The following is a 20,922-nucleotide window of genomic DNA, read 5'->3' on the forward strand; positions in this document are numbered from 1 at the left end:
ACCCCGAGCCGCCGCACGCCCCCGTCCAACGCCGTCTTTTCCGAAACGGCCCCGCCCCTCGAGTTGTAGCCGCGCCCCCGCGGGATGGCTCCTCCCCTCCCCGTGCCTTGTCATGTGCACGCGCCACCCCGCTCCCCCTCCCCGCTGGCCGCTTTTGCTAGAGCGCGGTGCCTTGAGCCGGGTTTCCCCAGGAGCCTGCGGGGATTCTGCTCTGTAACCCCCGCAGCCCAGGCTGCTCGTGGCCAGGGTCCAAAAGGGGCAACCAGGATCCGGCCACTCAGCTCCTGCCACTCAAAGGTTGCTGCTGTGGATCCCAAGGGAATCGGGTGCTGCAACAACTTGTACAGTGAGGATGCTGAGAGCCATTGAACCAAACTGCCTCAGTCACCCATTAAATTCGAGAGAGGGGGCTGAGCAACCCATGGAGTGTGACGCCTGCACGGGATTCAGGGCCTTGACAAGCCTCTTCTTTTCCTTGTGCTTTCCTGCCCTGCTCATAAGGTGCACTAGAAACAGCTAGTTTCCCTGGCCGATGTAAACAGAGCTTCAAGAGACTAGGCTTTGATTCTGCCTAGTGCATAATTAAAATCCAGGCAGCCTATTCTTCTAGCTGCAAAAACTGGCCTTGCTTATGAAATAAACATTTTCCCCATTATTTGCCTTCTGCAGTGCCAGCCTGCAGTTGTATTAGTAATTGTCTCCTTTACAGTTCCCTTGTGCTTGGTCTTATGCTATAAGAATGCTTAACAGGACATGGATTTTTTTATGGAACTTCATTGTTACAATTTTGAAATAGGAGGAGTGTTTGGAATTACCACACACACTAATATATTCTAATACAGACTGAATTGCTATTTATTGCTTTAATTTAGTCCCAGTATTTGCTGTTTTCCAGGTCCAATTTTGGAGTAGGCATTAGGACACACCTGCTGAGATTAACAATAGGAATGGCATGTTTGCTTTCAAATAGGTCACTGGCATGATCCTGTTCCAATAAAGTTAATGAGACCTTTTGCCTCTGAGGCCAGAAAAATGCTTCATGCTGCAAATTGCCTCCTGACCACTGGCAACTCCCAGGGGGCCTTTCAGCACTTCACAGAATCATGCCCCGGAAGAGTTGGTTTACATAAGTCACATAATAGGACTGTGATCTATGAAAGATTTATCATACTTATCTATTTAGCTCTAGACTTATTACAATTATTTCATTAATAAGATTAGATTATATAATGACATATTTAGTTAATATTTGTATAATAGTTTGAAGGTGGGAAGCCTTATTTAAGTGCCAACTAATATTGATATTATACTATTACAATTATGACAGGTTTCAGAGTAACAGCCGTGTTAGTCTGTATTCGCAAAAAGAAAAGGAGCACTTGTGGCACCTTAGAGACTAACCAATTTATTTGAGCATAAGCTTTCGTGAGCTACAACATCCGATGAAGTGAGCTGTAGCTCACGAAAGCTTATGCTCAAATAAATTGGTTAGTCTCTAAGGTGCCACAAGTACTCCTTTTCTTATTACAATTTTGTTATTATTAAATAAACATTCCCTACTGCTGCAGATCTGTTCTCTCCAGATGATCATCTCAGCTGCTCAAAAATCAGAGGGATATTGTTTAATTGTATTATACATGTAGTACCATAGGAGTGCATGATACTTTACAGGAAAATAAAAATCTTAGGAGCCAGATTTTGATCCCACACTAGTGTAAATTTGGCTTTACTTCATTATCTTTAACAGAGTTAACAAACTTAATCCAGACTTACTCCATTGTAAATAAAAGCAGATTTTTAGCTTGGTTTACCTATTCGTTTTTACTTCATTTAAGAAAAACAATTGGTGGCAATTTTAATATTTGTATTCTTGTTTAGGAAAAATATATTGCACTAAAGAATTACATATATAAAATGCAGTTTCTTTATGTGGTAGGAAAGGTATGTTTCAAATATTACACTTTCAAAAGCTCTTAAGCAAACAAACAAAGTATTTTCTTTGAGAAATCACACCATGTTGACAAGAAGACATGCTGGGTGAGATGTTTCAAAATATAACACGTCCTCTCAGGTGGACAGACATACTCACACACAGGCAGTTTTTCCTCGTGCCTCACAATGCACCTTAGGCGTGCAAACCATTTGTCATAAAATAAGACTTGTTCTGTCTGTTTGCTTAAATAATGATTTAGGGTGGATATGCTAAATCTGCCTAATAGGCAAAAATTACATAGCGCTGTATAGGCATTAATGGTCACATGAGTTCTCTTAAGCGTAATGTAATAGAGCATTAGATGGGATAAGTTTATCATCTTAAAATTTTTTTTTTCTCTTTCTTGGCCCCTTATTTCGCAAGCATTTTACTGATTTTTCAGTAAGCCTAGTCCTGTCTGCCACATAGTGACATGGTAATGGACCCTACCCGAAGCAGTATTTACACACTAAAGCCCATTCCTGCAACTCTCACACAGGGAAAGCTCCCAGTGAAATCATGATCCCACAGAAATCAGTGGGATTGCAGGAGCAAGTGCAGAATTTGCCACTAAACAACTAAATCCTGTAGGTCATTGAAGGCACTGATTGCTATGATTCTGCTGCATGAGAAGTAGTACAGCATGTGGGGAACCTGCTCAAATACATCAGTTTCCCTCCTTTCTGAAGTACTGCAGACTAGCGCTCCTTGTAGCTTTCTTGCATTTAGCATGGAGGGGGCACAGAGGCAAGGTGGTGGTATGGTTCACAGCATATGCAGCAAGAAGTTAGATAAAAACATAAAATGCTCTTGCTGGAAAGTTGCAGCCTAACACTACTTTATTTCTTAGAATTCAGAATGACAACACACAAGAACAGAGAGACAAAACTGGCCCTTAGACAGAGCCACAACTCACTCACCCACCCACCCACTTTACTCTGACTGTTGCAAGGGCCAGATCACAGCTTCCATACAGAGCTCCTAATTGGCAAGCAGGACCAGGCAACACCCCCCCCCCCCCCGCAAGAATTTAAAGTGACAACCTAGAATTTTAACACACCACAGCTGGGACCAACACTGAGGTCACCTCTAAACAGATCTGCTATCCAGTCCTTGCAGAGATGGTAGGGGCACAGCAGCTGTAGAATTGAGGGGTTACTGCAACATTGGGGAAGGGCTCCATGGCTGCTCTATGACCTTGCAAGTGGGGAGAAGGATTCAAGTCCCTTCCAAACTCACACAGACCTCAGAGTGCACAACCTCACAATACACAGGGAAGGCAGCATGACTTAGTGCATTGAACACTGAACTGGGATTCATGAGAAATCCTGGCCCTAATGAAATCAATGGGAGTGTTCCCATTGACTTCAGTGGGGCTAGGATTTGCGAACAGTTTGCTTTACAAACCAAAATGTGGGACAGCTTCTTTACTTATTACAGCAGAAGCTATTTAAATTCTATGGCTCAACCAATGACTGTAAAGCACTTTCAGGTCCTCCATGGGAAGGCGTTCTAGGAGTGCAGTGTTGTTATTGTTGTTATTCCATGTTTTCACTGCAGCTGGCCTCATGTGCTGGGAAAAAAATGTGACATCATTTTGTGGATCTCATTGCGCTGGGTGGAGGCGCTGTGTTAAAGAGATGGCTCAAAGAAACACTTTAACATGATTATTTCTCATCAAATATAAAACCCAGTTAATGTATGTTGAAGCCTTATTCATTTTTGAGGCTACAATTAAAACACCTTTCACCATTTGATATTTAAACTACCCTTACCTAGAACTAATGATGTTGAGTAGCAGTGAACCTATCAAACTAAATTACCTATGTATTTGATTTTTTTTATACACATGGTTATTTTCTGTGTTATAATCTAGGGCTGATCATCCCCTCCATAGGGGGGGCTGAAAGTAGCCAAAAATCCATTGCTACAGTCAACATTTTGTTGGAGGGAGGAGGGTTGAGCCAATGTGACAGCCCCCTGGCTCTTCTCTCTAAACTCACTGAAGTCAGTTGATGCAAATTCCAGGAGTATGGGGCTCTGTGGTTGCAGGAGGACATGGCTGTGTGAATGAAGCTGGAGAAGAGCCACTCTCTATAGCAACATCAACATCAAACCTGTGGGGATTTTGCCCCTGTAAGATAATGCTGACCCTGTTGACATTATACTAGTGAACTTCCATTCTGTGCTGTGAAATGGGGGATGATTGGCCAGGCATAAGTGGGAAGTCTGAAGAAACCATACTGAAGTCCTTAGGGACAGCACAGACATACTAGGCTTCCTCATTAATGTCTTGGTCCTCCATAGATGTTCAAAGATCTGGAAAGAAATATTAGGAGATTTGCAGGTTCAGCGGGTCCTCTCCATTGCATGGGGAGGCAACACCAACACCACCACAGTGTAGCCAAATCTCCAGCTTCTGACTGACTTGTGGCCAATGTTCCCTCTAATTTTTGACAGGCCGTGTGCGCAAAAAAATGTCTTCTGTGCCAATTTTTGACAGGCTATGTGTGCAAAAAAATTCTTTTGTGCAAACTGTTGTGCTTCTGGGCAAATTTTTGTGCGTGTGTTCTTTCGTCATGTGCGTGGGGTTTAGGATCTGTGTGCACGCGCACAGCTTAGAGGGAACAGTGCTTGTGGCCCTCCTGTGCATTTTCCCCATGATCTGGACTCTAATCTCTAGTACTTCTGGGTGCTCTTCAGTTGCCAATTTGTGTGAATGCAGGAGACAGCATGGGAGCTTTTTGTTGTCACACCTCTGAGGTATTTCAGGAGGACAATACATGCTAGGGGACAACAAGCAAAGGGAATAGCTCACCAGGGAAGTTTTCCATCCTCAGCATATATTGCACTGTAAATTTGCTACAATTGTTACAAAATGTAAGGATTTAGTAAAGCTGCAAGTGATAAGTTTCGGGTGATTAGCAGGGACAATCAAAACCCATTAATTCAGAAGATGTAGGCTTTTCTCACTGATCTGGGTAATTCCCCAGAATCTAAGCTTTCATTACAGAAGAAGGAGTTTTTAGCCTTTCTGCAGATCTAAGGGCTGAATTTGACCCTTTGAGAAGTACATAGCTACCTCCCAACATCCTCCCAGTTCTCCTCCATGCTATCTGTGGAGACTGTGGTGTACACTGTACTAGAGAGAGAGGAGTGATCTCAGGAGAAAATGTAGTCAGCAAAACAGCCCTGTGAACAACCTAGGAAATTCCTATTAAAAATCGGCATTTTTTTCAAGGAGGCAGGAAACAGTTAGAAAGCAAGAATGTCCCCATGTTTGGGAGGGTGGCAAAATGGTCAGTTAATTAGTGTAACTAATTAATGGTGAGCTTTGGTACCTGTCCTGTGAGATTATGTGCACTATTGCTGTTTATTAGGCACATTTATGAGGCAACCATCACAGTAGAATCTGGGTGAACAAATCTACTGGGGCTGGATCCAAAGCCAGCTGAGTCACTGAATATCTTTTTATTGACTTTAATTGACTTTGGATCAGGCCCTTCATGCATAATGTCACATCTTGTAACAGACAACAGCCCAGTACATGGACAATCACTGAATGTACTGTAGAACAATTCAACAGGAGGATGGGATGCCTTCCCCAAACAGTAACAGTGTTCATGTAAGATGCAGCTCACAAATTGGACCGGGTTCCCAAACCGCTCTTTATCTGGCAAGTTCAATTCAAAGGGTCTTGGAGGCAGGGAGACAATTAAGCCCATTCAGTAAGAGGGTAGTATTAAGCTGCTGCTAACTGGGCTACTGTTTCATTTTGTCTCCTGAAAGTGAATCATTTTGAATTAATAACCCTAGGAACAATTAATTAGGATTAGGTTCAGATTCTTCCCAGAAACAGAAAGCTTTGTTCCATAAGGATTTGTGCAACCACAGACCTAACTCGCTGCCACAGAATTTCTGTCAAGCAGCCACAGTTAGCGAGGGGCTATTCTTTAAAAGCTCTTTGCAGTGCAGAATTAACAGCTCACGGAATACCCCATTACTGCTGATTCCTATAGGGATTCCATTAATTCTTTCGGTTATAAGGATCTCCACTGCCTGACAATAGCAGATTTAAATAATGGTGTTCTGAGTAGGATTTATTTAACTGGAGGGAGAGGAAAACAAATAGGAAAGAGGTTTGCTTTTAAATAACTAACTAGCTGTAGCTGTGCGTAAATAAAAATAAAATAACAATAATTAATACAAGCCCAGGCATACTACAGTTGTTTTATCCAAAGAGGGATGTGGCCCAGTGGTTCCAACAGGGACTGGCACTCAGGATTCCTAGTGCCTGGCTTTTCATTATCCTACACCACAGAGTGATATCATTTTAACTCACTTTGCCCTGGTCATGGTGGCACAAGATGCAGTGCAATGGAAAATCAGATCCCTCAGTCCTATATCTGATATTGCCACTGACTTGCTGCTCTATCTTTAGTGTGCCACTTTCCCTTTCTGTACCTCAGTTTCTCCAGCTGTAAAATGGAGCTAATATTTACCCACCTCACTGGACCTTGTGAGGCGTCTTTCAAACAGCTTTGGAGGACACTAATAATGACATATAATACTTTGTGCTTCTCCAGCACATCAGAAACACTTTAGAAATGATAATCAAAGCTCTCTTCACCCTCTGTAGGGAACAGGAGATAATTACACTAATTATACGGATGGGGAAACTGAGGTACACAGTGAGGAAAGTGACTTGCTTAAAATTACAAAGTGGCCAAGCTGGAAACAGAGCCCAGGAGTCCTATATTAATTACTAATGGACACTCCTTTAAGTTTCAGAGTAGCAGCCATGTTAGTCTGTATCCGCAAAAAGAAAAAGAGTACTTGTGGCACATTAGAGAGTAACAAATTTATTTGAGCATAAGCTTTCGTGAGCTACAGCTCACTTCATCGGATGCATGCAGTGGAAAATACAGTGGGGAGATTGTATATACCCTGAGAACATGAAACAATGGGTGTTACCATACACACTGTAAGGAGAGTGATCAGGTAAGGTGAGCTATTACCAGCAGGAGAGAGAAAAAAACCTTTTGCCGTGATAATCAAGGTGGGCCATTTCCAGCAGTTGACAAGAACGTGTGAGGAACAGTGGCGGGGGTGGGGGGAAATAAACATGGGGAAATAATTTTACTTTGTGTAATGACATATCCACTCCCAGTCTTTATTCAAGCCTAATTTAATGGTGTCCAGTTTGCAAATTAATTCCAGTTCAGCAGTCTCTCATTGGAGTCTGTTTTTGAAGTTTTTTTGTTGAAGAATTGCCACTTTTAGGTCTGTAATCGAGTGACCAGAGAGATGGAAGTGTTCTCCGACTGGTTTTTGAATGTTATAATTCTTGACATCTGATTTTTGTCCATTTATTCTTTTACGTAGAGACTGTCCAGTTGGAGAACACTTCAATCTCTCTGGTCACTCAATTACAGACCTAAAAGTGGCAATTCTTCAACAAAAAACTTCAAAAACAGACTCCAACGAGAGACTATTGAATTGGAATTAATTTGCAAACTGAACACCATTAAATTAGGCTTGAATAAAGACTGGGAGTGGATGTGTCATTACACAAAGTAAAACTATTTCCCCATGTTTATTCCCCTCACCCCCACTGTTCCTCACATGTTCTTGTCAACTGCTGGAAATGGCCCACCTTGATTATCACGACAAAAGGTTTTTTTTCTCTCCTGCTGGTAATAGCTCGCCTTACCTGATCACTCTCGTTACAGTGTTTCATGTTCTCTGTGTATATAAAATCTCCCCACTGTATTTTCCACTGCATGCATCCAATGAAGTGAGCTGTAGCTCACGAAAGCTTATGCTCAAATAAATTTGTTAGACTCTAAGGTGCCACAAGTACTCCTTTAAGTGTACGTAATTATATAGCACAGTACTGCAGCATTAGTTAGTATTTATTTATTTCAATTTCTAAAGCTCTAGGTGCTAAAGACACAGACAAAAATTCCTTTGGATTAACATCCATAAAACTCTCCAGTTCACCCCCTCAGAAATGTTCCCCCTTTGCTCTATCCCATATCTGCAAATACATCACCTCCACCACAAATTAGGTCCTCCCTCCCAAATCCAGTCCGTATATCAGTCATCTCACCATCTCAAGAGAAAGCCTGGTAGAACAGACAGACCTTGAAAGGCAACAAATCCAGGTTCTGCCAGATCAAGGGGATGAGGTAGAAATAAATGCAAGTGATAAGGGCCCTTCACTGAAAAGGTCCTCCCATTTAACCCTGAGCCCAGCATCTTGGGCACGTCAACTGATCACAACTGTAATGGTATTACTCTAAGAAATAAGTGGCCTCTAAAGAAATCACAACTCAAACCTGCCTGTGATATTCTGTGTACTGTACATGCAGGGAGTTACCATAAAAATCAGATCCTAAAAATAAGATACTGGTCTATCAGAACCCACCAATGGACATGGTTGACTGTCCTGGGCTCCTCAATTGCACCCAGATAATTCTGAAGATCGCACTGGATACAGGAACTCACAAAGGAAGTGTGAGGCTTAGAAAAGTGTTGCCCCTATAGAAAGAAGGGCTCAGTGACTCATGCTCCTCTTCTGTCCTTTTGGTTCCCAGTAGTTTTAACCAATCATTTCACTGTTTGTGGGATGATGTCATGGACTAATTAAAAAAAAAAACTCTTATGGCAACTTTTCTTTTTGTTTCCCCAACAAATTATCAGAGGGGTCGCCATGTTAGTCTGTATCCACAGAAACAACGGGGAGTCTGGTGGCACCTTAAAGACTAACAGATTTATTCGTGCATAAGCTTTCCACTGGACTCCTTGTCGTTTTCCCAACAAATTATGTTCATCTATGTGTCTGATAATTTTATTCTTTACTGTAGTTTCAACCAGTTTGCCTGGTACTGAAGTCAGGCTTACCGGCCTATAATTGCCAGGATCACCCCTGGAGCCCTTTTAAAAAATTGGCATCACATTAGCGACCCTCCAGTCATTTGGTGCAGAAGCTGATTTAAATGATAGGTTACAAACTACAGTTAGTAGCGCTGCAATTTCACATTTGAGTTCCTTCAGAATTCTTGGATGAATCCCATCTGGGCCTGGTGACCTGTGATTGTTTAGTTTATCAATTTGTTCCCAAACCTCCTCTAATGACACCTCAATCAGGGACAGTTCCTCAGATCTGTCAAAAAAGAATGGCTCAGGTTTGGGAATCTCCCTGACATCCTCAGCTGTGAAGACCGATGCAAAGAATTAATTTCCTTTCTCCACAATGGCCTTATCATCCTTGAGTGCTGCTTTAGCATTTCAATCGTCCAGTGGCCCCACTGGTTGTTTAGCAGGCTTCCTGCTTCTGATGTAAATAAAACATTTTTTGCTATTACTTTTTGAGTCTTTGGCTAGCTGTTCTGCAAATTCTTTTTTGGCCTTCCTCATTATATTTTTACACTTCATTTGCCAGAGTTTAGGCTCCTTTCTATTTTCCTCACTAGGATTTAACTTCCACTTTTTAAGGGATGCCTTTTTGCCTCTCACTGCTTCTTTTACTTTGTTGTTTAGCCACGGTGGCACTTTTTTGGTTCTCTTAACGATGTTTTTTAATTTGGGGTGTTCATTTAATTTGAGCCTCTATTATGGTGTCTTTAAAAAGTTTCCATGCAGCTTGCAGGGATTTCACTTTTGACACTGTACCTTTTAATTTCTAGTTATCTAACTTCCTCATTTTTGGGTAGTGCCCCTTTCTGAAATTAAATGCTACAGTGTTGGGCTGCTCTTAGACCAGATCCTGTGCTGCATTTAGGACTAAATCAAGAATTCTCTCTCCTCTTGTCGGTTCCAGGACTAGCTGCTCCAAGCCGTCATTTAAGGTGTCAAGAAACTTTGTCTCTGCATCCCGTCCTGAGGTGACATGTGCCCAGTCCATATGGGGATAGTTGAAATCCCTCATGATTATTGGGTTTTTTATTTTTATAGCCTCTCTAATCTCCCTGAGCATTTCACAGTCACTATCACCATCCCGGTCTGGTGGTCAGTAATATATCCCTTCTGCTCTATTCTTATTATTAGAGCATGGAATTAATATTAGAGATTCTGTGGTACAGTTTGGTTCATTTAAGATTTTTACTTCATTTGATTTCACGCTTTCTTTCACATATAGTGCCACTCCCCCACCAGCATGACCTGTTCTGTCCTTCCGATATATTTTGTACCCTGGTATTACTGTCTCCCATTGACTATCCTCATTCCATCAAGTCTCTGTGATGCCTATTATATCAATATCCTCATTTAATACTAGGCACTAGTTCACCCATCTTATTATTTAGACTTCTAACATTTGTATATAAGCATTTTAAAAACTTGTCTCCTTTTAGCTGTCTGCCCTTACACGATGTAATTGAATGGGACTCTTTTTCATTTGACTGTTTCTTATCAGATCCTACCCATATTTTATCATCTTCTATCCTCTCCTCCTTACTAGGACATAGAGAATTTCCATTAATAGATCCTCCCCTAAGGGATGTCTCTGTCTGAACCACATGCTCCTCCGCACCTGTCGGCTTTCCTCCAGCCTTTAGTTTAAAAACTGCTCTACGACCTTTTTAATGTTAAGTGCCAGCAATCTGGTTCCATTTCAGTTTAGGTGGAGCCCATCCTTCCTGTATAGGCTCCCCCTTTCTCAGAAGTTTCCCCAGTTCCTAATAAATCTAAACTCCTCCTCCCTACACCATCGTCTCATCCATGCATTGAGACCCTGCAGTTCTGCCTGTCTACCTGGTCCTGTGCGTGGAACTGGAAGTGTTTCAGAGAATGCCACCATGGAGGTCCTGGACTTCAATCTCTTACCTAGCAGCCTAAATTTGGCCCCCAGGACCTCTCTCCTATCATTCCCTATGTCATACCTACATGTACCACGACCACCAGCTCCTCCCCAGCACTACACATACGTCTATCTAGATGTCTGGAGAGATCCACAACCTTCGCACCATGCAGGCAAGTCACCATGCGGTTCTCCTGGTCATCACTAATCCAGCTATTTATGTTTCTAATGATAGAATCCCTCATAACTATTACCTGTCTCTTCCTAATAACTGGAGTTCCCTCCCTGGGAGAGGTATCCTCAGTGCGAGAGGATACCACGACATCATCTGGAAGGAGGGTCCCAACTATGGGATAGTTCCCTCTGCTCCAGTTGGATGTTCTCCTTCCCTGAGACTTTCATCCTCCTCAACAGCACAGAGGCTGTCAGACCGGGGGGGTGGGACCATTCTACTGCATCCCGGAAATTCTCATCTATGTACTTCTCTGTCTCCCTTAGCTCCCCCAGTTCAGCCATCCTGGTCTCCAAAGCCCGTACACGGTCTTTGAGGGCCAGGAGCTCCTTGCACTGAATCCACACATACGCCACCTGCCCATAGGGTGGTCAGCACCTCTCTCAGGAACAGGCCCTATCATTATTATTTGCATGTAGTAGCAACTAGAGGTACCAGCTGAGATCAGGGACTCCATTGTGCTAGCCACTGGTTAAAGACAGTGAGAGACAGTCCCTGCAGGCCTTGAACAGTTTACAATCTAAATAGACAAGACAGGAAAATGGTGGGAGAGGAAACAGAGGCAAAGAGAGGTGACATGATTTATCCAAGGCTACATAGTGGCTTGCCATTCTGCTAAATCCAGGCCTCCTCCAACCCCAGCAGCCTGATCCTAAGGCTCCATGGATCCTGCCTTCACCTGCCCCCCCGATGCAAAGCAGGAGACACTAAGGAGCAAAAAATGAGGAAAGAAACTGATGGGCATGTGGGAAGAGGGACAAGAATATGCACGCTACAGAACATGGCCATGGTGACTTCATGAGTGACTCAGACTCTGCAGTAGCAATATGGTTATTTCACTAAGACAAATAGGTTGCTTCTCTGTTCTTTACAGGACAATTTAACAGGCAAGGTGTGCTTCAGTGGGGAAAGAAAGGGCATATTAGTCACAAAGCCAATTGCTCCTTGCCTTATAAGGAATACAGTCAGACTGTCTCAGAAATTCCTGTGGCAATCACATCATCACATTAAAGAAATACTTGGCTCCTTTAACCGACTATTACGATTGATAATTCAGAAAGAATGAATTACATCATCAATAGTTTATTTCACAGTTGTTTGTTGTGTTGGTAACTAGCTCCAGGAGGATGTAGTGTGGGGAGTATGCAGGTACAACTAGTTTGTGTGTTCCTACAGTTTCCTTTTTGCCCACATATGATATTTCGCCCACCAAAAATATGAATTTTTTAGAGGGTTTCCCCCTTATATTTTCCACTGATTAAATACAAATTGTGTCTAGGTGTGAAACTTACACAGGTAAAGTAATTGTGTTAAAAAATGTCAGCTTCTTACTTAATAGACACCTTCCTCGTGTGTGTTCAGTGCCTGATCTGCTCAGGTTTCTGGGAGAAAAGTTGTTTTGTGAAGTATTTGGTTTTCGCGCACGTTAGCACTGCAGAACCAAACACAGCTATGGACGCACATGAGCAGGATTCTATTCTGGCTGATGCAGTCTCAGGATTCAACTTATTAGTTAAATTGGAAAAGATGGGGATCAATATGAAAATTGAAAGGTGGATCAGGAATTGGTTAAAGGGGAGACTACAACGGGTCCTACTGAAAGGTGAACTGTCAGGCTGGAGGGAGGTTACCAGTGGAGTTCCTCAAGGGTCAGTTTTGGGACCAATCTTATTTAATCTTTTTATTACTGACCTCAGCACAAAAAGTGGGAGTGTGCTAATAAAGTTTGCGGATGATACAAAGCTGGGAGGTATTGCCAATTTAGAGAAGGACAGGGATATCATACAGGAGGATCTAGATGACCTTGTAAACTGGAGTAATAGTAATAGGATGGGTTTCAGAGTAACAGCCGTGTTAGTCTGTATTCGCAAAAAGAAAAGGAGTACTTGTGGCACCTTAGCGACTAACCAATTTATTTGAGCATAAGCTTTCGTGAGCTACAGCTCACTTCATTGGATGCATACTGTGGAAACTGCAGAAGACATTATATACACAGAGACCATGAAACAATATCTCCTCCCATCCCACTCTCCTGCTGGTAATAGCTTATCTAAAGTGACCACTCTCTTTACAATGTGTATGATAATCAAGTTGGGCCATTTCCAGCACAAATCCAGGTTTTCTCACCCCCCCCCTTTTTTTTTTCCAAAAAACCACACACACAAACTCACTCTCCTGCTGGTAATAGCTTATCCAAAGTGACCACTCTCCTTACAATGTGTATGAAAATCAAGGTGGGCCATTTCCAGCACAAATCCAGGTTTTCTCACCTCCCCCCCAAAACACACACACACAAACTCACTCTCCTGCTGGTAATAGCTTATCCAAAGTGACCACTCTCCTTACAATGTGTATGAAAATCAAGGTGGGCCATTTCCAGCACAAATCCAGGTTTTCTCACCTCCCCCCCAAAACACACACACACAAACTCACTCTCCTGCTGGTAATAGCTCATCCAAAGTGACCACTCTCCCTACAATGTGCATGATAATCCAGGTGGGCCATTTCCAGCACAAATCCAGGTTTTCTCACCCCCCCCCCCCCACAAACTCACTCGCCTGCTGGCAATAGCTCATCCAAACTGACCACTCTCCTTACAATGTGTATGATAATCAAGGTGGGCCATTTCCAGCATAAATCCAAGTTTAACCAGAACATCTGGGGGGTGGGGGGTAGGAAAAAACAAGGGGAAATAGGCTACCTTGCATAATGACTTAGCACTCCCAGTCTCTATTTAAGCCTAAATTAATAGTATCCAATTTGCAAATGAATTCCAATTCAGCAGTTTCTCACTGGAGTCTGGATTTGAAGTTTTTTTGTTGTAAGATAGCGACTTTCATGTCTGTAATTGTGTGACCAGAGAGATTGAAGTGTTCTCCGACTGGTTTATGAATGTTATAATTCTTGACATCTGATTTGTGTCCATTTATTCTTTTACGTAGAGACTGTCCAGTTTGACCAATGTACATGGCAGAGGGGCATTGCTGGCACATGATGGCATATATCACATTGGTGGATGTGCGGGTGAACGAGCCTCTGATAGTGTGGCTGATGTTATTAGGCCCTGTGATGGTGTCCCCTGAATAAATATGTGGGCACAGTTGGCAACGGGCTTTGTTGCAAGGATAGGTTCCTGGGTTAGTGGTTCTGTTGTGTGGTATGTGGTTGTTGGTGAGTATTTGCTTCAGGTTGGGGGGCTGTCTGTAGGCAAGGACTGGCCTGTCTCCCAAGATTTGTGAGAGTGTTGGGTCATCCTTCAGGATAGGTTGTAGATCCTTAATAATGCGTTGGAGGGGTTTTAGTTGGGGGCAGAAGGTGACAGCTAGTGGCGTTCTGTTATTTTCTTTGTTAGGCCTGTCCTGTAGTAGGTGACTTCTGGGAACTCTTCTGGCTCTATCAATCTGTTTCCTCACTTCCGCAGGTGGGTATTGTAGTTGTAAGAATGCTTGATAGAGATCTTGTAGGTGTTTGTCTCTGTCTGAGGGGTTGGAGCAAATGCGGTTGTATCGCAGAGCTTGGCTGTAGACGATGGATCGTGTGGTGTGGTCAGGGTGAAAGCTGGAGGCATGTAGGTAGGAATAGCGGTCAGTAGGTTTCCGGTATAGGGTGGTGTTTATGTGACCATTGTTTATTAGCACTGTAGTGTCCAGGAAGTGGATCTCTTGTGTGGACTGGACCAGGCTGAGGTTGATGGTGGGATGGAAATTGTTGAAATCATGGTGGAATTCCTCAAGGGCTTCTTTTCCATGGGTCCAGATGATGAAGATGTCATCAATATAGCGCAAGTAGAGTAGGGGCATTAGGGGACGAGAGCTGAGGAAGCGTTGTTCTAAATCAGCCATAAAAATGTTGGCATACTGTGGGGCCATGCGGGTACCCATAGCAGTGCCGCTGATCTGAAGGTATACATTGTCCCCAAATGTAAAATAGTTACGGGTAAGGACAAAGTCACAAAGTTTAGCCACCAGGTTAGCCGTGACATTATCGGGGATAGTGTTCTTGACGGCTTGTAGTCCATCTTTGTGTGGAATGTTGGTGTAGAGGGCTTTTAATAGTGAGAAGTGTAAGGTCATGCATTTAGGGATTAATAACAAGAATTGTAGTTATAAGCTGGGGACTCATCAATTAGAAGTAACAGAGGAGGAGAAGGACCTTGGAGTATTGGTTGATCATAGGATGACTATGAGCTGCCAATGTGATATGGCTGTGAGAAAAGCTAAGGCGGTCTTGGGATGCATCAGGAGAGGTATTTCCAGTAGGGATAAGGAGGTTTTAGTACCGTTATACAAGGCACTGGTGAGACCTCACCTGGAATACTGTGTGCAGTTCTGGTCTCCCATGTTTAAGAAGGATGAATTCAAACTGGAACAGGTACAGAGAAGGGCTACTAGGATGATCCGAGGAATGGAAAACTTGTCTTATGAAAGGAGACTCAAAGAGCTTGGCTTCTTTAGCTGAAACTAAAAGAAGGTTGAGGGGAGATATGATTGCTCTCTATAAATATATCAGAGGGTTAAATACCGGAGAGGGAGAGGAATTATTTAAGCTCAGTACCAATGTGGACACAAGAACAAATGGATATAAACTGGCCACCAGGAAGTTTAGACTTGAAATTAGATGAAGGTTTCTAACCATCAGAGAAGTGAAGTTCTGGAATAGCCTTCCAAGGGAAGCAGTGGGGGCAAAAGATCTATCTGGCTTTAAGATTAAACTTGATAAGTTTATGGAGGAGATGGTATGATGGGATAACATGGTTTTGGTAATTAAATATTCATGGTAAATAGGCCCAATGGCCTGTGATGGGATATTATATGGGGTGGGATCTGAGTTACCCAAGAAAGAATTTTCTGTAGTATCTGGCTGTGAATCTTGCCCATATGCTCAGGGTTTAGCTGATCGCCATATTTGGGGTCGGGAAGGAATTTTCCTCCAGGCAGATTGGAAGAGGTCCTGGAGGTTTTTCGCCTACCTCTGTAGCATGGGGCATGGGTCACTTGCTGGAGGATTCTCTGCTCCTTGAAGTCTTTAAACCACGATTTGAGGACTTCAATAGCTCAGACATAGGTGAGAGGTTTCTCACAGGAGTGGGTGGGTGAAGTTCTGTGGCCTGCGTTGTGCAGGAGGTCAGACTAGATGATCATGGTGGTCCCTTCTGACCTTTGAATCTATGAATCTATGAACTTTGTGCTCAGAATTCTGCCCTCAGTTACACCTACACCTCCTTAGTGATGATGAAGGGCTTATACTGATGTGAAGGACAGATCGCACCCCATTGAATTAAACAAGAGTCGCTCCACTGAATTTAATGGGAGTTGTATTGGGCCCTAAGGAGTGCAGAGTTTGATGTGCAGAATCTCTATTACTGGTGGTAATACACAAGCCAGACAGAACCAGGGGCGCTGGAACAGTTTTTATAGTGGGGGTGCTGAGAGCCATTGAACCAGACTGTAAACCCTGTATATAATAGAAACCACTTCAAGCCAGGGGGTACTGCAGCACCCCCCCCCCCAGCCCCGCACCCCTAGTTCTAGCACCTATGGACAGAACACAGCTTGGCCTTCAAAACCCGGGTTGTATTTGAACTTGAACAATGTTCTAGAATTAATTTGGTCATGACTCGATCATAGATTTGGCTGGTACTATAATAAAAGTGAGTCACCTAACAAGAGGTAGTGCTTCTTTAGAGGGGTCCAACATGATTTCTTCCTCCTTGAATTCCTTTTTGAATACCTGATCCTAAGAAGTGCTGAGCACCTATTAACTCTGGTTTCCTCTTGGGAAATACTGACCACAGATAGGGGTACAGGGAATATACACTACTGTCCTGTGGATGAAGTGCAGACCTCAGCTCACAATTCTTCAAATCCTTGTGCACTTATCTTGGGTGTATACCCAAGAGAAGGTACCACAGATTTAAAGTGAAGTTGACTATGTCCAACAAAAGAATGTTGCCATACATCAGTGACTATTCAACTGTTAAAGCGTTCTGTATTCCTAAGAGCATCGATCTCAGACTGGGTCAGTCTTATTCCTGGTGCCCTTTAGATTTCAGTGGTATGTCTATACCCTTGGAGATGTGTGAAGTGATGATAAACATTCTGGAAACAGAAGCACCTGGAATAGACCCAAGCAGATGATTGGGTGAGTTCGGCAGGAAAGGATTCTGCAGGTAAGATAGACGGGGTTATTGACTGTGCAACAAGCGCTAATTACAATGGGTGAGACACATTTCTGTGCAATACTATTCCCTTAGAGCCTTCCTTCATATTATTTGTTTCTTTGGTAACCAATTATTTATGTTTATAGAGAGTGGATACAGGCGAATACCCCAGCAATATTTAGTTACAATGAGGCTATATAGGTCACTGCACAGGTATGGGTTTGAGACACAGCCAATTACTTCAGGTTTCAGAGTAACAGCCGTGTTAGTCTGTATTCGCAAAAAGAAAAGGAGGACTTGTGGCGCCTTAGAGACTAACCAATTTATTTGAGCTTCAGCAATTTCTCATTTATAATGGTGGGAAGTTAGATCACTAATTCAGCACACGTCTCTATCATTTGAGTCTCATCACTGTTAAGTTTTTCTCTTATCCTAAATAAAGTAGAATATGGATCTGATTAATTTAAGTGCTGAGCAGGTAACCACTGGATAATTAATGTCATGGGGTTGATCCAATTTGAACAGATTTCTTCCTTGTCTTTCCTACAATTTTTTTAACTGAAGTTGAGTGAAAGATGCATTCAGCTGCAGTTGAAACCCAAACCTATGGTGATCCCTGAGCTCAGTGGGCTGATCAGATGTATTTTTAGCTTCCTTTTAAGTTCCTATTTCAGCAATAGTTAGCTGGGCATTTTGATTTTTATGTTTTTGGGTAATTTTGCAGATTTTTCAGCTGATTTGAAGTTGGATTTGATTTCAAGGAGCCAAATCCTGAGCTTCTCACTTGGCTTTTACTCTGACAAAACTCCAGGGCCCATGATGAATGAGGCTCATCCTGGTGAGAGGAAAACATATCCAGTTGCTTGGGCATTAGCCCGGGACATAGGAGACCCAAATTCAAATGCCTGTTCTGACACAGACTTCCTGTGTGACCTTGGGCAAGTCACTCTCTTGGCAAGTCTGCGTCAACGTACGGCCACCATAGGAATTAAATCACTTTTGCATGTCCACACTATGTTCCTTGTGTCGGTGGTGCATGTCCTCACCAGGAGCACTTGCACCGATTCAACTGTCAGCGTGGGGCACTGTGGGACAGCTGCTGAATGGCAGGAGCAGTCAATGTAAGCAATTCAGCATCTACACGGACACTGTATCAGCCTAACTACATTGACCTAAGCGCTACGCCTCTTGCAGATGTGGACTGATTAAGCCGGTGTAGTGGGAGAGTTACATTGGTGGAGCTGTATTGTCATGTAGACGCTTACAGAGTTAGGTCGACGTAAGGCAGCTTATGCTGACCTAATTTGGTAGTGTAGACCAGGCCTGCGATTAAGTCAGTCATAATCAGAAGAATCTGGAGAGAACTGATAGGTCAAAGTATTTCTTGGGGCCTGTCACACTAGTCAAGATTTCTGAACACTTGCTTCCAGTGCTTGGATAAGTGAACTGGGAGCTAATACTGTAGCAATAATACTGCCAGCAATGCCCCTCTGCCATGTACGTTGGCCAAACTGGACAGTCTCTACGTAGAAGAATAAATGGACACAAATCAGATGTCAAGAATTATAACATTCATAAACCAGTCGGAGAACACTTCAATCTCTCTGGTCACGCGATTACAGACATGAAAGTTGCAATATTACAACAGAAAAACTTCAAAACCAGACTCCCGCGAGAGACTGTTGAATTGGAATTCATTTGCAAACTGGATACAATTAACTTAGGCTTGAATAGAGACTGGGAGTGGCTAAGTCATTATGCAAGGTAACCTATTTCCCCTTGTTTTTTCCTACCCCTCCCCTTCCTCAGACGTTCTTGTTAAACCCTGGATTGTGCTGGAAATGGCCCACCTGGATTATCATACACATTGTAAGGAGAGTGATCACTTTAGATAAGCTATTACCAACAGGAGAGTGGGTTTGTGTGTGTGGATAAAAAAAGGGGTGGGGGGAGAAATCCTGGATTTGTGCTGGAAATGGCGCACCTTGATTATCATACACATTGTAAGGAGAGTGATCACTTTAGATAAGCTATTACCAACAGGAGAGTGGGTTTTGGGGGGGGGGGGGGAGAAAACCTGGATTTATGCTGGAAATGGCCCAACTTGATTATCATAAACATTGTAAGGAGAGTGATCACTTTAGATAAGCTATTACCAGCAGGAGAGTGGGGTGGGGGGAGAGAAAACCTTTTGTAGTGGTAAACACCCATTTTTTCATGGTTTGTATGTATAAGAACATCTTCTGTATTTTCCACAGTATGCATCCGATGAAGTGAGCTGTAGCTCATGAGAGCTTATGCTCAGATAAATTGGTTAGTCGCTAAGGTGCCAAAAGTACTCCTTTTCTTTTTGCGAGTACAGACTAACACAGCTGTTACTCTGAATACTGTAGCCATTCATTGCTCTCTAGTTCTACTTTTCTAGACTAGATACTTGATATCCTCAGATTGTTTGGTTCTTCCCATTGCAGCAGATCCATATGAAACCAAGTATCCCTCACCCTTTCATTCTAGGGACCTGCATGCCCCCACTTTGTGAATCCTTAATTAATCAGTTCCTTCCTCCTCCGGCTGGCAGGAGGCACTTGTACAAAGTACTGTCATAACAGCCTTCTCACCCCTGGAGAGCATGTCTTGTTTCTGTGATGTGCTTTGTGAACCCACTTAAGGTCCCTATCTCCTGCACCACAAAGCAGTGACTGCACCAAATGGGACTGCCTGGGCTTGACATCAAAAGCAGCGAACTTGTTAACTAACAGAAGCTTGTTCATGGGATTTATACCATTTTAGGCTAAATTGGCTGCTCAGAATGCATAAAACAGAAAAGCCAAATTGAAATGTTGTGTCAGCAAACTCAGTTCATTAGCTGCAGCTGTTGGCGTGGCTCTGCTTTGGTATGTTCTAATACCTTGGTATGTTTCTTAGCAGGGAGAGGACTTTGGGTGGAGTGCTATGAAAGATACACACCCAGTTTTCAATTATTCTAAACCCGCACTACAGGTGATGGCCCACAGCAGGTAGAGTCTCCTATTGTGCCAACCACATGCTGTACTGTGTCAATGAGCTCATAATATCAGCGCTGCTTACAACATACAAAACATCAACAGGCTGAACCAAGGGAGGAACAAAGTACGTGTCAGGGAAATATCGAGAAATATATCTGAAGGTGATCTGAATGGTTTAGAATGTTGTTTTTGTCAGCAAATGTGGGAAAGTATTATGGAGTTGGATTGGGTTGAATTTAATCATATTTGATCGTTTAAAATTAAATGATTAAGCATGGATTGTTATGAATTACTTCTCATAAGAGATTAAATATGTGAAACGCTGCTCTAGAGTTTCTTGAGACATTCAGATATTTATGTTCTTTCTAGACCAAAGTGATAGGTGTCTTAGTAATATCTAAGACGATAGATAATAAAATCTCTCGCTTAAGGTCTGAAAGCTAGATTCTGTCACACTTACACAGGTTGTATAGTATCAGACTCCACAAGAAGTCCCACTAGTTAGGTTCAGTAATACCTTACTCCATGAGCAGACCCACTGAAATCTTCAAGATTACTTGTCCAATAGGGTAATACTCACACTGAGAAAGGATAGCATAATCTGGTCCTGAATTTGCAGGAATCCTGAATGCACATAAGCAATCAAATCTGAAGGCAGTAATAAGTTAGATCATTAGACCCATATTGCCAAGTACTTTCTGGGAATACTAAGGAAGGGAAAATATGTTCACAAATCAATCTTTCACCCCG

The sequence above is a fragment of the Natator depressus genome, chromosome 18 (genome assembly GCF_965152275.1).
Source record: "Natator depressus isolate rNatDep1 chromosome 18, rNatDep2.hap1, whole genome shotgun sequence".
In the NCBI taxonomy this organism is placed as follows: Eukaryota; Metazoa; Chordata; order Testudines; family Cheloniidae; genus Natator; species Natator depressus.